Here is a 16,484-nt window from a genome sequence, read left to right as displayed (position 1 = left end):
TATTGATTCCCTAGATGTGATGGGCATTAAGGATACTCCAGTGATCAAGAAGTGTTGCTTGCCTTGCTCTAGAGTTTGTGGAGGTAATATGATGTTAGTGCCTTACCAGAGCAGAGGTAAGACAGTGGGCAGCAGATGCAGAGAATGCCTAACCCTGCAGCAGGGCTCATAGGTTGGTCTGAATATTTCCTTCCTTAACACTTAGTTTGAACCTGAAGTTTCAAGTTATTTTTGGTTCCCTGAATTATGAGAAAATTTTGTAAATACTCCTTTAATGTAGTCTGTGCCTTTGCATTGGCAGATTTGAAATGAAAACAATAGTATCCATCAGATACCTTTTAAAAATACCCTCCTGGTGTGCATTACATAACTAGCTCTCATTATGTTAACATCATTCTGAATATATGTGTGTGGGTGTTGTTTCATTTTTATCTCAGTATCTCCAGTGTTAGCAGAATGCCTGGCACATAGTAGATGCTTGAGGAATGCCTACTGAAATGTCATCATTGTATCGGGGCAGCAAGAATTGCCTGTTGTTATTCTTGTTTTTCTTCTCTCCTCATCTTGAATGATGATGTGTTTGAAAGCAACTTTTAGGACTTAAAAATCCGTCAGCAGCTCCACTGCCTCATTTAATTCTGCCCACCTTGGCCAAAGTTCAGGCCTTGAAAAACAAACCAGACCTTTTCATATTTCTTTACTTTTTGTTCATGTATCTCAGTTGCAAAATATTGGTCCCTGGCCAACATTCATATGACAGCTTCTCATATGAATGTTAAACAGGCAACGATGATGCTCTATAATTACAGTGCTTGAAATGATTGGAAATAAATTGGCACTCCAATTATAGATGCGTGAAAGAGGCGCCAGTATATCATAGTCAGGCCATTAATTTCTAAAGTGGTTCAGGCCATCTCACTATTTCGGTGACATTCCTTATTCATGGCTGCGATGAATCACTTTGAAATGTGGTGACTCCAAATTAACAAGCTGAAGGACAATTTTTTTTTTTTTTACCTAAACTATTCCAGGTTATTTTCTTCTCAGGGGGTAAAAAATGCAGACAGGGAGTCAGGGACATACTATTACTTGCTGTAATTCTATATATAGGATATGGAACAATAGGGTTTTGATAGGCTTTATTTTTATTCTTTCTTTTAGAAAGGATATGAAAAAATGTCCCCTAAAGATACTTGAACTAAAACCATAAACTTTTCCATGCTGTCAAAATTAAATTAGGAAAGTAGAATTCTTTGGAATTTAATTTTTGGACTTTGAAATGGATGTCTATTTGAGTTGGCAGACCTAAAATCATACCTTTCATATAAAAGCAACCTAAAAAATATCCTAAATGGGGCACCTGGGTGGCTCAGCCATTAAGCGTCTGCCTTCAGCTCAGATCATGATCCCAGGGTCCTGGGATCGAGCCCCACATCGGGCTCCCTGCTCCACGGGAAGCCTGCCTCTCCTTCTCCCACTCCCCCTGCTTGTGTTCCCTCTCTAGCTGTGTGTCTCTCTCTGTCAAATAAATAAATAAATCCTAAAAAATATAAATATCCTAGATGTCTCTTAAAATAACTCTTTAATGGTCATATGTCACTATACTTTATACATTGGAATTATCATCTACATTCTTTCAGAAGTTTCTCTAGATTACTGATGGACTGCTATGAGTTTTCAGTAAAAGATAACATTTATTTGATTCTGATAACTGACCTCTGTGAATACCATCTCTTCAGGTTACAGCTCTAAGAATCTAGGGACATGTTCAATCCAGCCATCAAAATAAATAAATCTGTAACTGACCAATGGACACTACACCCTTTGACTGCATAATGTATTCCTTAAGGGTAGAAGCTATGCCTTATTAATACATTGTGCAGGTGCTTCATATATAGAAAGTACTGAATAAATTTTCATTGAGAAAGTGTTATTAACTATTGCCAAAATAGAATATAGTTACCCATACGTTTAAAATATATGTAATGAAGATAGAAGAATATTTTGGGAAAGGTGACATAACAATTAACTTCAGATTGTATATTTTATTTTCTAAAATTAATTGTTAATCATGTAAAAATATATGAAAGCATTCTTAAATACTACAGGTAATGATAATGTCTGCTGCTATCATTTTTAAGAGAGAGTTTTTCATGGTGAAAATCTATTATAGAACTTCTTATTTCACTATAGAACTTATTGTAGACCTTTTATTTTTATTTTTTTAAGATTTTATTTATTTATTTGAGAGAGAGAATGAGAGATAGAGAGCACGAGAGAGAAGAGGGTCAGAGGGAGAAGCAGACTCCCCGCCGAGCAGGGAGCCCGATGCGGGACTCGATCCCGGGACTCCAGGATCATGACCTGAGCCGAAGGCAGTCGCCTAACCAACTGAGCCACCCAGGTGCCCAATTGTAGACCTTTTAAAATCAAGTCTTTTTTTTAAGTAAATACTGTTTTATTTTTATTTATTTATTTATTTATTTATTTTTAAAAGATTTTATTTATTTATTTGCCAGAGAGAGAGTGTGGGAGAGAGTACAAGCAGGGGGAGCGACAGGCAGAGGGAGAAGCAGGCTCCCTGCTGAGCAAGAAGGTAGATGTGGGACTTAATCCCTGAACCCTGGGATCATGACCTGAGCCAAAGGCAGATGCTTAACTGAGTGAGCCACCCGGGCATCCAAAATTAAGGCTTCTGAAGGCATTTGTTCTTTTTTTGTTAAGATTGTTATATAAAATTTCCAAATTATACATAAGAAAATATGTTGTGTATCCCCACATATCCATCAATCATAGTCAATGGTTATTAATACAAAAGAATCTCTATAAGGACTTAAAACATAATCACAATACTATTATCACACATAAAATTGAACAATTCCTTAAAATCATTACATATAGTCAGTGTTCATATTTTTCAGATATTCATTTTCTTCTTTTTCACATTGATTAAACCAGGATTCATTTATGAGACATTTATGAGATACCCATTCTGATTGGTTCCTACTTTCCTCTCTTTCTTCTTCTTTTTTTCCTTCCTTCCCTTCCTGTCTTCCTGGCCAAACTTTCTTCCTTCCCTTCACCAGTAACTCTGGGGCAGGTGCCAGATACATGAGAGGTTGCAGGAACCTAAGATGAATAGAATATAGATCTATTGTATTAAACTCTAGGGTCTGTGTTCGATAGGAGTATCTCCTCCCACTTGTACATCCACTACTACCACCTGCTTTCAAGATCGCAAGCTTATATTTATTCCATTCCTCTTGCCTAGGGACTTTTATCTCCATGGGCCTGTCTACCCTTTTCAACCTTTGAAGCTCATTTAAAATGTCAGTTGTTTTATGTCAGTTGTTTTAGGAAAACTTTTTTGATTATCCAAACAAAGGTCATCTGGTTAACTTTCCATATCTACCTGCATATTCCATAATTTAGTACTTGAGTAAGTTGACCTTGTTTTACTGTTACCTGTGCGTCTTCATTTCCATCATTAGATCAAAAAACTATTGAGTGCCATGTGTGAATTTTTCTCCTGCTATTTAAACCTGTGTTGGGGCTTACTATTTGTTAATCGTACCAACAAGAGTACTTTCAGCCTGTCCTTGTTCCACATAATGTGTGGCTTCAAAGAAGTGTAGTGCTTAGCACAGTGCCTTGCTTGAGTGTGCAAGTGTTTATGGAATTGAAATAAATCAGATGACACATTTCAAAAGTGATAAACACTTTTTAAGTTAAAACTATCGTACATATAATAGTCTCTTTTAGAGTGTAACATTTTTACTTAGGGTTTACTAATGATAACTTCAAATAATAAAGAACTATTCCTTAATGATAAGGTAGATAATTTGGTGGTAATATCCAAAATGAATGAAATAAGCAATTAAAACCTTCACAACTTTTTCATGACATCAATTTCCATCCTCCATTTAACTGTGACTCTTCCAGATCAGTGGCTATTACCTAAACCATTACCTAGCACAGTGCTTATAGTAGGTGTTAAATAAATATCTTATAAACTATCAAACTGTGAAAAAATAAGGAGAATAAAAGTGTTGAAAAGACCAGAGAAGTCTAAAGAATGCACTGCTGTTATACAAACTCCATTTTTTTGTGCATGAGCCAAAACATATGAAGCCATCTAACATAAAGAAAGATCTAAATCAGCAGGATTTTCTTCTAACAATTACATCTTAACGGTACCAAGATCCAGGAGGGAAGGCTCATGAAGGAGCTTTATGTTCATTAAAGATTCATTCCATGTCAGAGTTTGATGGACTATGGACTTTATGTGCCATATTTTACAGCCCAAGACTGTTTTTGACTGGGCAATTTCCTTGGGAAATGTTGATGAGTATTTTAAATTGTAGTTGAAGCAGTCATGTGAAGGAAAAACAAAAGGGATCAATGCCATTTTTTGGCCATCTATCTTTTTTCTCAAAATAGATCATATATTTCTAAAGATGGTATGGATATTAACAAGACAATTTGAGATGAAGTCACAGCTTTATACCCAATTAAGCTTCCTGTTTTGTAGTATTCCTGATAGTTAATACCTTTGAGTTCTGCGCTAGTACTTTATATAATATTTAATCTCCGTTAAAATTTTAGGAGGTACTGTTATTATTCTAATTTTGTAGATGAGGAAACTGAATCTTAGAGAAGTTAAGGAACTCTCCTAGGAAACAGTTAAAAGCAATGAACTCGAGACTAACACAATCACATTCTGAAGTCCATGCTCTGACCCTGAGATGTCAAGAGAGGGCCCAACTTGGAATCACTGATCTGTAAGGGCCCTTCTATCTACCTGCTATGTGTCTCTGAGTTATTTTTAAATCTTGCCTTGATGCTCAAATGAGTTGATGAATACAGTAGGTGTTATGGAATCTCTGTAGTACAGGACCTCAGTCCCCATGATATGAGGAAGGAATCCCAATGAGAACATAGTTTTCCAAGGTTGCACTTTATTTGATTCAAGAAAATAGGTGGGAGACAAATTTTGTGAAGTCAGTGGTAGTATCTTTTCAGAGAAAGGAAGTAATAAGGAACCTAAGAGAAGTCTTAGGAAATGCTTAAAAAAAGAAGGGAAAAAGAATCTGTCCAAGGTCAAAAAAGAAATGAAAAAGTATTTTAGAATGAGATGAGAGAAGTGGATACTGTGTATATCAGAGAAGGATGGTTTGGAGAGGATGTGGGATCCATAAACCCTCAAGTTGTCTGTCGTTGCATCTTGGATTCAGCCAAGGTGATGACTTTTTCCTTCTGAGCTTCCTGGAAGAAATGATGCCTCGGCGAAGTATTGAATGAAGATCAGGAAGTAATGGGGTAGAGGGTTAATAGGAGAGACAGAGGAAACAATATGAAGAATATCATGGATAATGAAACAGTGTGGGAGGGTGAAAAGGAATACTTATTAGAGATATTTAGAGAGTGACAAAGAGAAAACATATATTTAATGTTTGCCTGTGCATGGTGTGTTTTAGATAGTGTGGCTGGGATGATGGTAGCACTCTTAACTGAGATGGAGAATCTAGGGGGAAGAGCACGTTCCTTGGGGAAAATGGAGATTTTAGTGTTCAGCCTGTTGAGCTTGAGGCATGCCTGGAATATCCAGGAGTGATGATGAGCAGATAGTATGGTAAATGCATCAGGAGCTTGGAAGTAGGCTTGAGCTGGTGATATGGATCAGGCACTAGGGTATCGTATTTGTGGTAATTAAAACCACCCCAAACTAATGAGCTTGCCCAGGGAACAAGAGTAGGGTGGGAATAGTGATTAGGTTTCTCTCACTGAAGTAGATTATACTGAGCCTCAGAGATGATAGTCTTGCTCTGTTCTGCCATGCAGCTATAAACTGTGCCAACTGTAGTAGAAGGTTCTCATTATATATGAAGACATGTAAAGGAAATAGAAAAAAGACATTTATAACTGGTGTGTGTTCAGAGGAGAGTGACTAGGACAGTGAGAAAACACTAAATGAAGCCATAGGAGAAATAAAATGTTTGCTCTTGAACCAGAAGAAAAATCTCCAGGGATATAATGACCACCTTTAAGTATTTAAGGACTGTCATGAGGAAAAGGGACTTTACCTTTTAATGTTTTCCCTGACTGAATTAAAGAAAGCATTTTCTGATTATTTGCACTCTCTGAGATTGGGATGAGCTCCTTTTGGGAGGGAATGGGTTCCCTGTTCCTGGTTGTTTGAAAATAAGCTACAGAGATGCTGCAGAGGGGATTAAAATTTCAGTAAGGGGTTCAAGAACAGAGAATATCCTGTCTAATAAAATTTTGTGATCCTTTTTCAGGGGATGGCTTTTGCTTAATAAATTTCATACTCAGAAAAAATATATAATGGCTTCTTTCACTTTGGGATTGAAATTTTAAAAAATATTTTGCTTGAATTTGGTTCAATTTAAGACTCATATTTCTGAATAAGGTTGCTCTTCTCTGACTAAATATTGGTTACCTTTTCTTTTTACTTTCTCAGGTTCTTGACCATAACAATTCTTTCAACAATATTAAAAAGTATATTATTGAGAATTGACAATCTTCTTTGCTAGTAGTTGGGAAGATATAGTGGTGAAATTGACACAATAGCCTACAGGTTAGTAGAGAACAATCTTTTTTTTTTTCAAGTTTCAGATATTTATTACTCAGTGTAAACCCCAACACAATACACCAACATGATTTCGTGCATTTAGAGGGGAAATATTTCCTGGATAAGTGGAAAATTGTGTGGATGGCTTCTGGGAGACCTTCATTCTAAGCAGCTTTATAGTGAAACATTTCGTTTAGAAGTCTGGACTTTCTTTCTTCAGTTTGCTGTAATCTATATTCACTGACTAGAACTTGTATTGATCATTGGGACTCAGTTTGTTCCAGGGTTCTAGGTTATTATTCCTATCCCAGCTGACATCTGGATTGAACAATACCAGGCGCAAGACATACAGCACTGCTCCAGTACCTCCTGCCCCAATAAATACAAGGAGGGGGATCAAGCTCGGATGCTTCTTGGCCTGACTGATGATCTGGCATAACATGGTTGCTGCAGAGGCCTCCTGTCCAGGAGAAGAAAAAAACAAACGTGGAAGGCCCGGCCCGGCTAAGTAATCCCTGCACCGAGGTTGAATGGACGTCCCAGTAGAGAACAATTCTAATAGTCCTGTGAAATCCCTATCTCAGAGTAAGATAATTTTACAGGTATATTGAGTCAGGCTCTAGTGAGTCAGGGAGCTGTTTTCTTCATTTCATCAACTGTCTCTTCTGCCTCCCACCATCTTCCCACATCCTCCCATTGAGTTGATCCATCTTTTCCAGAGTTGGAGGGGATTGGGAAAGGGGAAGAGGTGGGATGCAGAAGGTTTTACTTGATTTGTGTAATTATGGAATTGTACTGATGACAGTAGTGTTCTGGGTCTATTCGGGAGATAGAAACTACGCAGTAGGCTCAACAGGGAAAGTTTAACATAAAGAACTATTAAGTATAATAGAGGTGTAACTCTAAGATATATATGGTACCCCAGGGATGAGGGAGAGTGTCCAAGGAAGGACAAACTAGGAAGGAGTTCAGGCCTTCTTGCAGGAGGAGGGGTTCAACCTACTGGATAGTAGAGAAGTTTCTTAGTTTGGCTAGTCTAGAGCTTGGGGGGAGTTGCTAGTAAACAATAGGCAACCTTCCTTGTGGACTGCAAGCAGGATGGCAGGAGATCAGCAGCTGGGAGTGTGGGTTTGTAGTGGGAGTCCCAGTGCAGGTATAGGCAGGAGGCCTTGAGACCATGTAGGCTGAGTGAGATTCTGGTTTCCAGGTACAGAAGGCGGCAAAAAGGTTGTTACCTGACGAGGCTGCAAGGCTGCAAGGCTGCAGAGGGACTGCATTCTGCACTCATGGCTGGGGCAGTGCTCTACTAGATGACCTCACAGCCACAACGTCGACTCCTGACTCTTGGTAGAATTGCAAGGATATCCCCTTCCTCCTGCAGTGTCCCTCCAGCACCCTGGAGTGAGAAAGTTTAACCTTGTTCTCACTTTAAAGGAGAAATGCTTAAAGGGACTTTGTTGTTTATCATAGGACATATATTGAGGGGTTGCATTTGGGGTAAGAGGCAGTGAATTGACACACAGTGACTGTGAGATGTGGAAGATACGAAATACTGTTTCTCATTTTTTTCATCATATGCTTTGTGTATTCTTTGGAGAGTCCCACCTGCTGTCTCCTTCCTCTTTATGCTGGTTGTGTGTGAATCCCTGTTGGTCCTCTGCCTTTCAGCATTTTACCACTCTGCTATGTCACTTTTCTCCTCTAGCATCAGTGGGCATACCAAGCCTCCTCTCATCTAATACCTTTGAACTCTTTTCAGGGGAAATGTAAATCCTCTTAGTGCAGCCCTCTTGTAGTCAATACCTCTCATGTTTGGACTTTCCAGGCCTTAGGTATCAATCTCCAGGTCCTTCAAATTCCAGAATACCTGCTAAGCCCTGTGTCATGAAGTCCCCCTCATTTTCGAGAAGTCTCTTCCTTTCTATCCTTGAACCACTCCCACCCCCAACAGCAAACTGACAACTCTCTCAGAACATTTATTTACTTGATACCATTCTCTTTGATCTTACTGTGATGCAGCTTGGATGTGCATGATAGGTGAATACCAGCAGAACTGATTTCATAATCTCGTAGCATGTTCTGCATTTGGGGTCGGCCATCTCGCTAAGAGGTGTGTGCAGGCACTTCACATTCTTGAAATTTTCCCTACCTTGAGATCCTAAGCAACAATGGGATGAAGGAAAATCCATATTTAACAAGTTGTTAAAAGGATATCGTTTCCATATGCTCTCATTGTCACTCTTTTCACCTTCATGTCTTTATAGTTGAAAGTCTCAATTTTTATTTTCTTCTCACAAGTCTTCTGATGGAGCCCATTGCCTTATCAACTCTAATACCTGCACATTTCCCTCACATTTTTAGGAGTGGTTCTACTTTGTCTTTTTTTTAGTTATTTTTTTTTCCTTAAACTTTTCCCTTGAAGAAGTCAATCACCACACACTTGATTCTCCCAGGGGGTGATGACCACAGATACAGCAGATAGCATGATCAATGACAGTGCAGGGTACCATCTGCCAAACACTCCAGGCAAATTTCCCCCAGCTACCCTTTGGGAAAATGCTTAAAGTACAGATTACCTTCAAGGACATGTGATGTGATGAACACTGGGTGTTATATGCAACTGATGAATCATTGAACACTACATCTGAAACTAATGATGTATAATGTTGGCTAACTGAATTAAAAAAAAGTCTCTGGAAAATTACCTTACCTTTTTCTTATGTACCTTTTATGTGGGTGAGGGGCAAATGCCAAGAGGCTGACTTTATAATGTCTCAGTGTGTCCTATCTCCTCACTTTGGAGTATGGGATCTTTGGCATTCTTGAATATTTTTCTACTTTCCAAGTGCCTGGAACAATTCTCAGTTGTTTTCATAGTGATAAAATAATGACTACTGATTTAGAAATTTTTAATAACAAAATTTTTATGTCATATTCACAAATTGCTGGATGACCATATTGCTAAGTAGGCTGTAGTACATTTGAATATCAAAGAAGGACTCACTGATCATTACAGAGACAGTTATCTACACTTTACATTCAGCACATGGCTGGTCAGTTGATGGTGCTGGAGCTGTCATGCCATCTGTAGTTTGACTCAAAGACCTATTTGGAAGCTTATGTTGCAGATCCTGTACCGCCCACATGGTAGGGGTCTTGCTGTGTTGGCCAAATTTGTGCCATAGATTTTCTTACATCTTCTACACCAGGGATGAAGAAATGTTGATCATTGCATGAAGTAAAAACAAAAGATTTTATTGAGTGTATGATGAAAACTTACTGTATTACCTTCCCATTTAATGCACTATTCACCTAGAGCAACAGATTTTATTTTCTCTGAAAAATATGTGCTATTTCTCAGACACTATTTGATAGAAAGAGAGGGTAAAATTTTTTATATTCTTCTTTCTTGGGAACTCTGAGTAGCCAACAAATAGTATGAAGAGCCAGAAATAGGATGAAAATACAGGAACAACTAAAACAGTGTACAATGTAGATACAGGATGACTATAAATGGAAAGTACATATCTAAAATATCTCTTCTTCATAATAAGCACATGGGAAAGCCTCTGGAATTTAAGAAGGGAGGGCATTACCTTGATTAATTGATCATTGCTTACTGTTGGGCCTGCAGTCTCCTTAATTCCAATTGTGTGTTCTTGTATACTTATATGGAAGTGTTGCCTCTTACTCAACAAATTTGGAATTTCCTCCCATTTTCTCCTGTTGTACTCTTTGTCTTTTAATACCCAGCTCTGACAGCCCCTCTCCTGTAAGGCCACCCCTGTGCCCCAGGTAGAAGTTGATGATACAGCCTTTCCCTCTACTCTGACAAAACTCTTTATACTTTTTGTCTTAGAACCCGTTATGTTGACCAGTTATCTATCTATTATCTTTCTATCATCTATCTTTCATCTGTCATCTATTTTTCATCTCTTTCTTATTAAAATGTGCACCCACATAAGGTAGGAGTTATCTTTGATTTATCTTCTTGCCCTGTACCTAGTAGGTACTTAAATAACTGGATAATGAAAGGATTTCTAAGCAATGGAATGGAGTTCTGAATTAGGAACATTGTGAATATTTAGAAAGGAAGTTATACATTATTATTTTATTTCTTTAGCCTTTGAGGTTTCATTAACCAAACACTTGGCTCTGGCTGCTGTCAAGCTCTTTGAAGCAGGGACAGGAGATTTCAAAACAGTGCTATGTACACAGAGCACAGATGCTCCTCAATGTTTTTTTAGCCTAAGTCCCTTCTTTTCAAGGCCACGGACTTTTGCCAAGTTAGGAGGAAGCCAATAAAACAGGAGGCAAGGCATGTGTCCACTCTGTAGCAGCTTCCCTGATTCATGTGATCAAGCAAAAACAAACATCTTGAGTATCTACTGTTTACCAGGCACTGGGCAAAATGTCTATCTAAATTAATCATATGATGGGACTTTGCCATGAACGGGGAAGTAGTGATGGGGGCAGCATGGAGAGAACTAAGGCAGTGAGGTTTGTTTATATCAAATGAATGGGGGTGGTGGTGGCATGGACTGATTTGAGTATCTCTGTGAGCAGAAGCTGAAGTAAAGAAAGTATTCATTCTTTTGCCATTGCCTTAATTCATATCCTCTTCCTGTCTGCAAAGACTTTTCTTTCTGTCTCCACTCCCACTTCCCTTATACCATTTTGCACACAGCTGCAAGGATTGTATTTCTTATTACACCACAGCCCTGATGAAAACCTTCCAGGACTTTTCATCAACTTCCTTAAAATGATTTACAAAGCTCTTTATTATATGGTCCCCTCTTGCCTCTTCAGCTTTATCTCTTCCGCTCTCTGCCTTGTATATTAAATGATAATTTTTATGTCTATTTCCATTTGTTCACAATTGCCCTGAATACAGAGATGGTATCTTATTCATCTTTTTCTCCTTACAAGGATAATGTCTGCATATAGTAGACACTCAGTAAATGTGAGTACATGGGTTTATTAAGATTGGGGACCATGCTTATACATGTCTATTTCTAGCTCTTACCACACTTCCTAGTATCTTATCAGTGTTCAAACAATTTTGTTTAAGTGACCTGAACTGAAATGGGACCTGGCACAGTAATAAGTAGTTGTTTAATAATTATTTTTTCTGAATGTGATACCTGTCCTCTATTGTAGCAGATTTCCTCCAATCATCTTCAGTGTGCGATATGTTCACAGTGCTACCTAAGGTATGATCCTTAGGCCAGATCTTCTTTGCCCCCTCTCCTGTTCTGTTTTCTAGATTCACTTTGTTTGATATCTAACTATTCCAACCTTGTGTTTGTGAGTTCAATTCAGTTCAATTAAATTTGATATCCATATATTTATTAAATACATAATATTAGGTAAAGCCATATAAATTCTCTAGTATTTGGCCATTCTTGACTTAAAAAAGTAGTAACTTCATATTGTGGTAAAGACAATTTGGCCTTTCTTAAACTTCTTTTTTGTGTTCTGATAATCTGATAAGGGTAGAATGTCAGTGATATTGCTAAAGTACATTGCTGTGTTAGGAATGTTTGAATGCTGCAATTAAAATTGAAGTATTTTAGATTCCACATATAAGTGAGATCATGCAGCATTTGTCTTTCTTATGTGTTTAGTGTATTTACTTAGCAGAATCCCTTCCAGGTGCATCCACACTATATTGTTGCAAATGGCAGGATTTCCTTCTTTTTAAAGGATGAATTATATTCCACTGTATGTATATACCACATTTTCTTTATCCATTTGGCCATTGATAAACATTTAGATTGTTTCCATAACTTGGTCACGGTGGATAATACTTCAGTGAACATGGGAGTACAGACATTTCTTTGGGATCTAGATTTCAATTCTTTTGGATACATACCCAGAAGTGGTATTGCTGGATCAAATGGTAATTTGATTTTTAATTTTTTGAGGAAAGCCCATATTGATTTCTATAGTGGTTGCACCCATTTACATCCCCACCAACCATGTAAAAGGGTTCCCTTTTCTTCACTTCTTTGGCAACATTTGTCCTTTTTTTTTTTTTTTAAATAGCCATCCTAATAGGTGTGAAGTGATCTCACCTTGTCATTTTGATTTGCATTTTCTTAATGATTAGTGATATTGAACACCTTTTCTTTTTCTTTTTTATTTATTTTCTTTTTTCTTTTTTTATTATTTTCAGTTAGCCAACATAGAGTACATCATTAGTTTTTGATGTAGTGTAAACTGAATGAACACTTTATATACCGCTTGGCCATTTGTTTATCTTCTTTGGAGAAATGTCTATTCAGGTCTTTAGCTTATTCCCCCCCCCCTTTTTTTTAAATCAAGATGATACCTGTTCCTGGTTCTCCTTCTGCTTCAAAAACATTTTTTTTTTCTCTTCTGTATCACAGGATCTTCTGTCTTCACCTTTATTTACTGGGTGAGGATTTCTGCAATGATTCTTTTCTTTTTTAAAACATTTTTTAAATTAACATGTAATGTATTATTTGTTTCAGGGGTACAGGTCTGTGATTCATCAGTCTTATACAGTTCACAGTGCTCACCATAGCACATACCCTCCCCAATGTCTATCACCCAGACACCCCATCCCTCCCACCCCCCACCACTCCAGCAACCCTCAGTTTGTTTCCTGAGATTAAGAATTCCTCATATCAGTGAGATCATATGATACTTGTCTTTCTCTGACTGACTTTTTCACTTAGCATAATACCCTCTGGTTCCATCCACGTTGTTGCAAATGGCAGGATTTCATTTTTTTTTTAATGGCTTCTTTTGCTTATTTTTAAAATCAGGGTTTTTTTTTGTTGTTGTTACAGAGTTGTAGAAGTTCCTTATATATTTTGGGTATTGACCCCTTATTAGATATGTAGTCTACAGATATTTTCTCCCATTCTGTAGGTTGTGTTTTCATTTTGTTAATTGCTTCCTTTGCTATGCAGAAGTCTTTTAATTTGATGTAGTCTCAGTTGTCTATTTGTGCTTTTGTTGCTTTTGCTTTTGGTGTTATATCCAAAAAATCATTGTCTAGTCCAGTCTTTAGAAGTGTTCTCCCCTGTTTCTTCAAAGAGTTTTATTATTTCAGGTTTTACATGTAAGTCTTTAATCCAGTTTGAGTTCATTTTTGTGTATGGTGTAACAGTCCAATTTCATTCTTTTGCATGTGGAAACATCATTTCTTGAAGAGACTATCTCTCCCCCCATAATGTGTTCTTGGTGTCCCTGTCAAAGATCAGTTGACTATATATGTGTGGGTTTATTTCTGGGCTCTCTATTCTATTCCATTTGTTTTATATGTCTGTTTTTGTGCCACTAGTATACTCCTTTGCTTACTGTAACTTTGTAATATGTTTTGAAATTGGGGAATGTGGTATCTTCAGCATTGTTCTTCTTGCTCAGAATACTTTGGCTGTGTGGGGTCTTTTGTGGTTCCAAATGAATTTTTGGATTATTTTTTCTATTTCTGAAACAAATGCCATTGGAATTTTAATGGGATCACATCCAAAATAGACACATAGCAACAGAGAGTAGAATGGAGATTGCCAGCAGCTGAGGGGACAGAGTGGGGTGGTATTGGTCAAGGGTCCAAAGTTTCAGTTATGTAAAATACATAAGTCCTGAAATTTGTACAAATAGGGACTATAGTTAACAGTATTGTATATTTAAAAATTCATTAAGAGGGTAGATCTTATGTTACATGTTTTTCCCACAAAGGAAAATAAAACAAAAGGGCCAGGAGGAAGCTTTAGAGGTGACAGATAATTTTATGATGTTGATTGTGATGATGGCTTCCTGGTTATATACTTAGATCCATTCACATCAAATTATATATGTTAAATATTTATAGTTTTTATATGGTAATAAAATTGTTTTTTTAAAAATGTAAGAAACTACATGAGAATTATAAATGCCTCATGCAAATGCCATACCTTAGACTTCCTTAGTGTAGTAACTTGTAACTGTCTTGTCCCCTGAGGGAAACCCGGAAGTTACAGTTATGGATTTGTTATAAGACTCTTGTTTGAAATGAGGCATCTAAGCTACTTTGCCTTCCATGGTGCCTGTGGTAGAAGATAGCTCCCAAATTGGATCCCAGTAGTGCTTTATTTTTGTTATTTATGCTCTGTGTAATTTCTTCCACTTGAATTTTGGCTGGACTTAGTGACTTATTTCTAACAGGTAGAATATAGCAAAATTAATGGAATGCCAATTCCAAGATTAGGTTACAAAAAGAACCTGGTTTGATTTTGTCACCCTCTCTTGCTTTTGTGCTCTGATGGAAGCCTGGATGCTGTGTTGCAAGCTGTTGTATAGAAAGGACCACATAGCCAGGAGCTGAGGGAAGTGTCACGCCAGTAGCCAGAAAGGAATTGGTGCCCCCAGTCCAGAAACCTGTGAGAAACTGAACTCTGCCAACAAACAACCAATGACTTTATAAGTGAATCCTCCCCCAGTTAAGTCTTGAGATGACTGCATTGCAACTTTGATTACAGCCTTGGGAGAAATCCTGAGCCAGAAAACCTAGCTAAATTGCACCCAGATTCTTGAGCTACAGAAAATGTGGAATTAAAGGGGTGGTGGGAAGGTTTGTTGTTTTAAGCCAGCAAATTTTAGAGGCAATTTGTTATGTATAAATGGATAAGTGATAAGCCTGTCTGATGTGAATTTAATCTCCTTGTATCTGAGCAGTCATCTGAGAAATAGATACCTCCCTGAGAGCTATGTGCCAGACCATTACAGGGATTCCTATTGAAGAGGAATGCTTGATGTTGTCCTATTGATGAGTGCTGGTTTCCACTTGGTGTCTGATGACAAAATATAGCCTATAATAGTCTCATGAGTCAGAATTTTAGTTGTACTACAAAGATCCCTATTGATAGTTACAGACATACAATTAAACCCAATATATTCCAGATACTGTGCTAGAAACTGGAAATAGCAATCTATGAGACCTCAAAGAAAATACACATGGAAGCAAGTAAAATATATTTGATGTTTTAGTTTATTAAACACCAATGCTATCTTACCCTTGGTCCTTAGAACTTTAGGAGATGTCTGGCACATATATAATCCCTAATTATCACTAGTTCCTACAAGGTTGATATTATAACTAGTTAACAGATTGAAAAAGTGAACTAAGAGAAATTAGTTGATTGGGTCAGTATCACAAATCTAAAAAGTAGTAGATCTGGGATTGAATCCCACATCTTCCTGAAAGAAAAGTTGGTCAAGCAGATGAGATAATTTGTTGGTTCTCTGTTTAATTTATTGAGGAACTGCCAAACATTTTCCACAATGGCTTCACTACTTACAAGGGTTTTAATTTCTTTACATCCTTGCTGTAAAATGTCTTTGAAGTAATTTATAGTTGATAATTGAAAAATTATCAAAATTTTCCAAAGTTCATATGAGTTTGTTTCTGCTGGTTTATTTATTTATTTATTTATTTATTTTGTCTAGAGGAGGTTTTATTTTCAAACAAATTATCCTAAACATCTTTTCATTTCATTAAATACAAAGCAGTATCGCATTTTACTATGTATTTCTTTTTTTTTAATTTTTTTATTGTTATGTTAATCACCATATATTACATCATTAGTTTTTGATGTAGTGTTCCATGATTCATTGTTTGTTCATTAACCCAGTGCTCCATGCAGAAAGTGCCCTCTTTAATACCCATCACCAGGCTAACCCATCCTCCTATGCTCCTCCCCTCTAGAACCGTCAGTTTGTTTTTCAGAGTCCATCATCTCTCATGGCTCATCTCCCCCTCTGACTTACTCCCCTTCATTCTTCCTCTCCTGTTATCTTCTTTTTCTTTTTTCTTAAAATATGTTGCGTTATTTGTTTCAGAAGTACAGATCTGTGATTCAACAGTCTTGCACAATTCACA

General features: G+C 37.3%; 1 long non-coding RNA gene and 1 pseudogene across 1 annotated transcript in view; one reads left to right on the top strand and one right to left on the bottom strand.

Moving 5' to 3' along the window:
* LOC112806225 (uncharacterized) overlaps positions 1 to 16,484 on the top strand; it is a 198,357-nt gene that overhangs the window by 40,713 nt on the left and 141,160 nt on the right. The window lies entirely within an intron of this gene.
* LOC112840708 (cytochrome c oxidase subunit NDUFA4 pseudogene) lies at positions 6,786 to 7,034 on the bottom strand (annotated as a pseudogene).

The sequence above is a fragment of the Callorhinus ursinus genome, unplaced genomic scaffold (genome assembly GCF_003265705.2).
Source record: "Callorhinus ursinus isolate GAN/ISIS: 27379988/994484 unplaced genomic scaffold, GSC_fseal_2.0 scaffold35, whole genome shotgun sequence".
Classification (NCBI taxonomy): Eukaryota; Metazoa; Chordata; class Mammalia; order Carnivora; family Otariidae; genus Callorhinus; species Callorhinus ursinus.
This window is presented reverse-complemented; position numbering and strand designations above follow the sequence as displayed.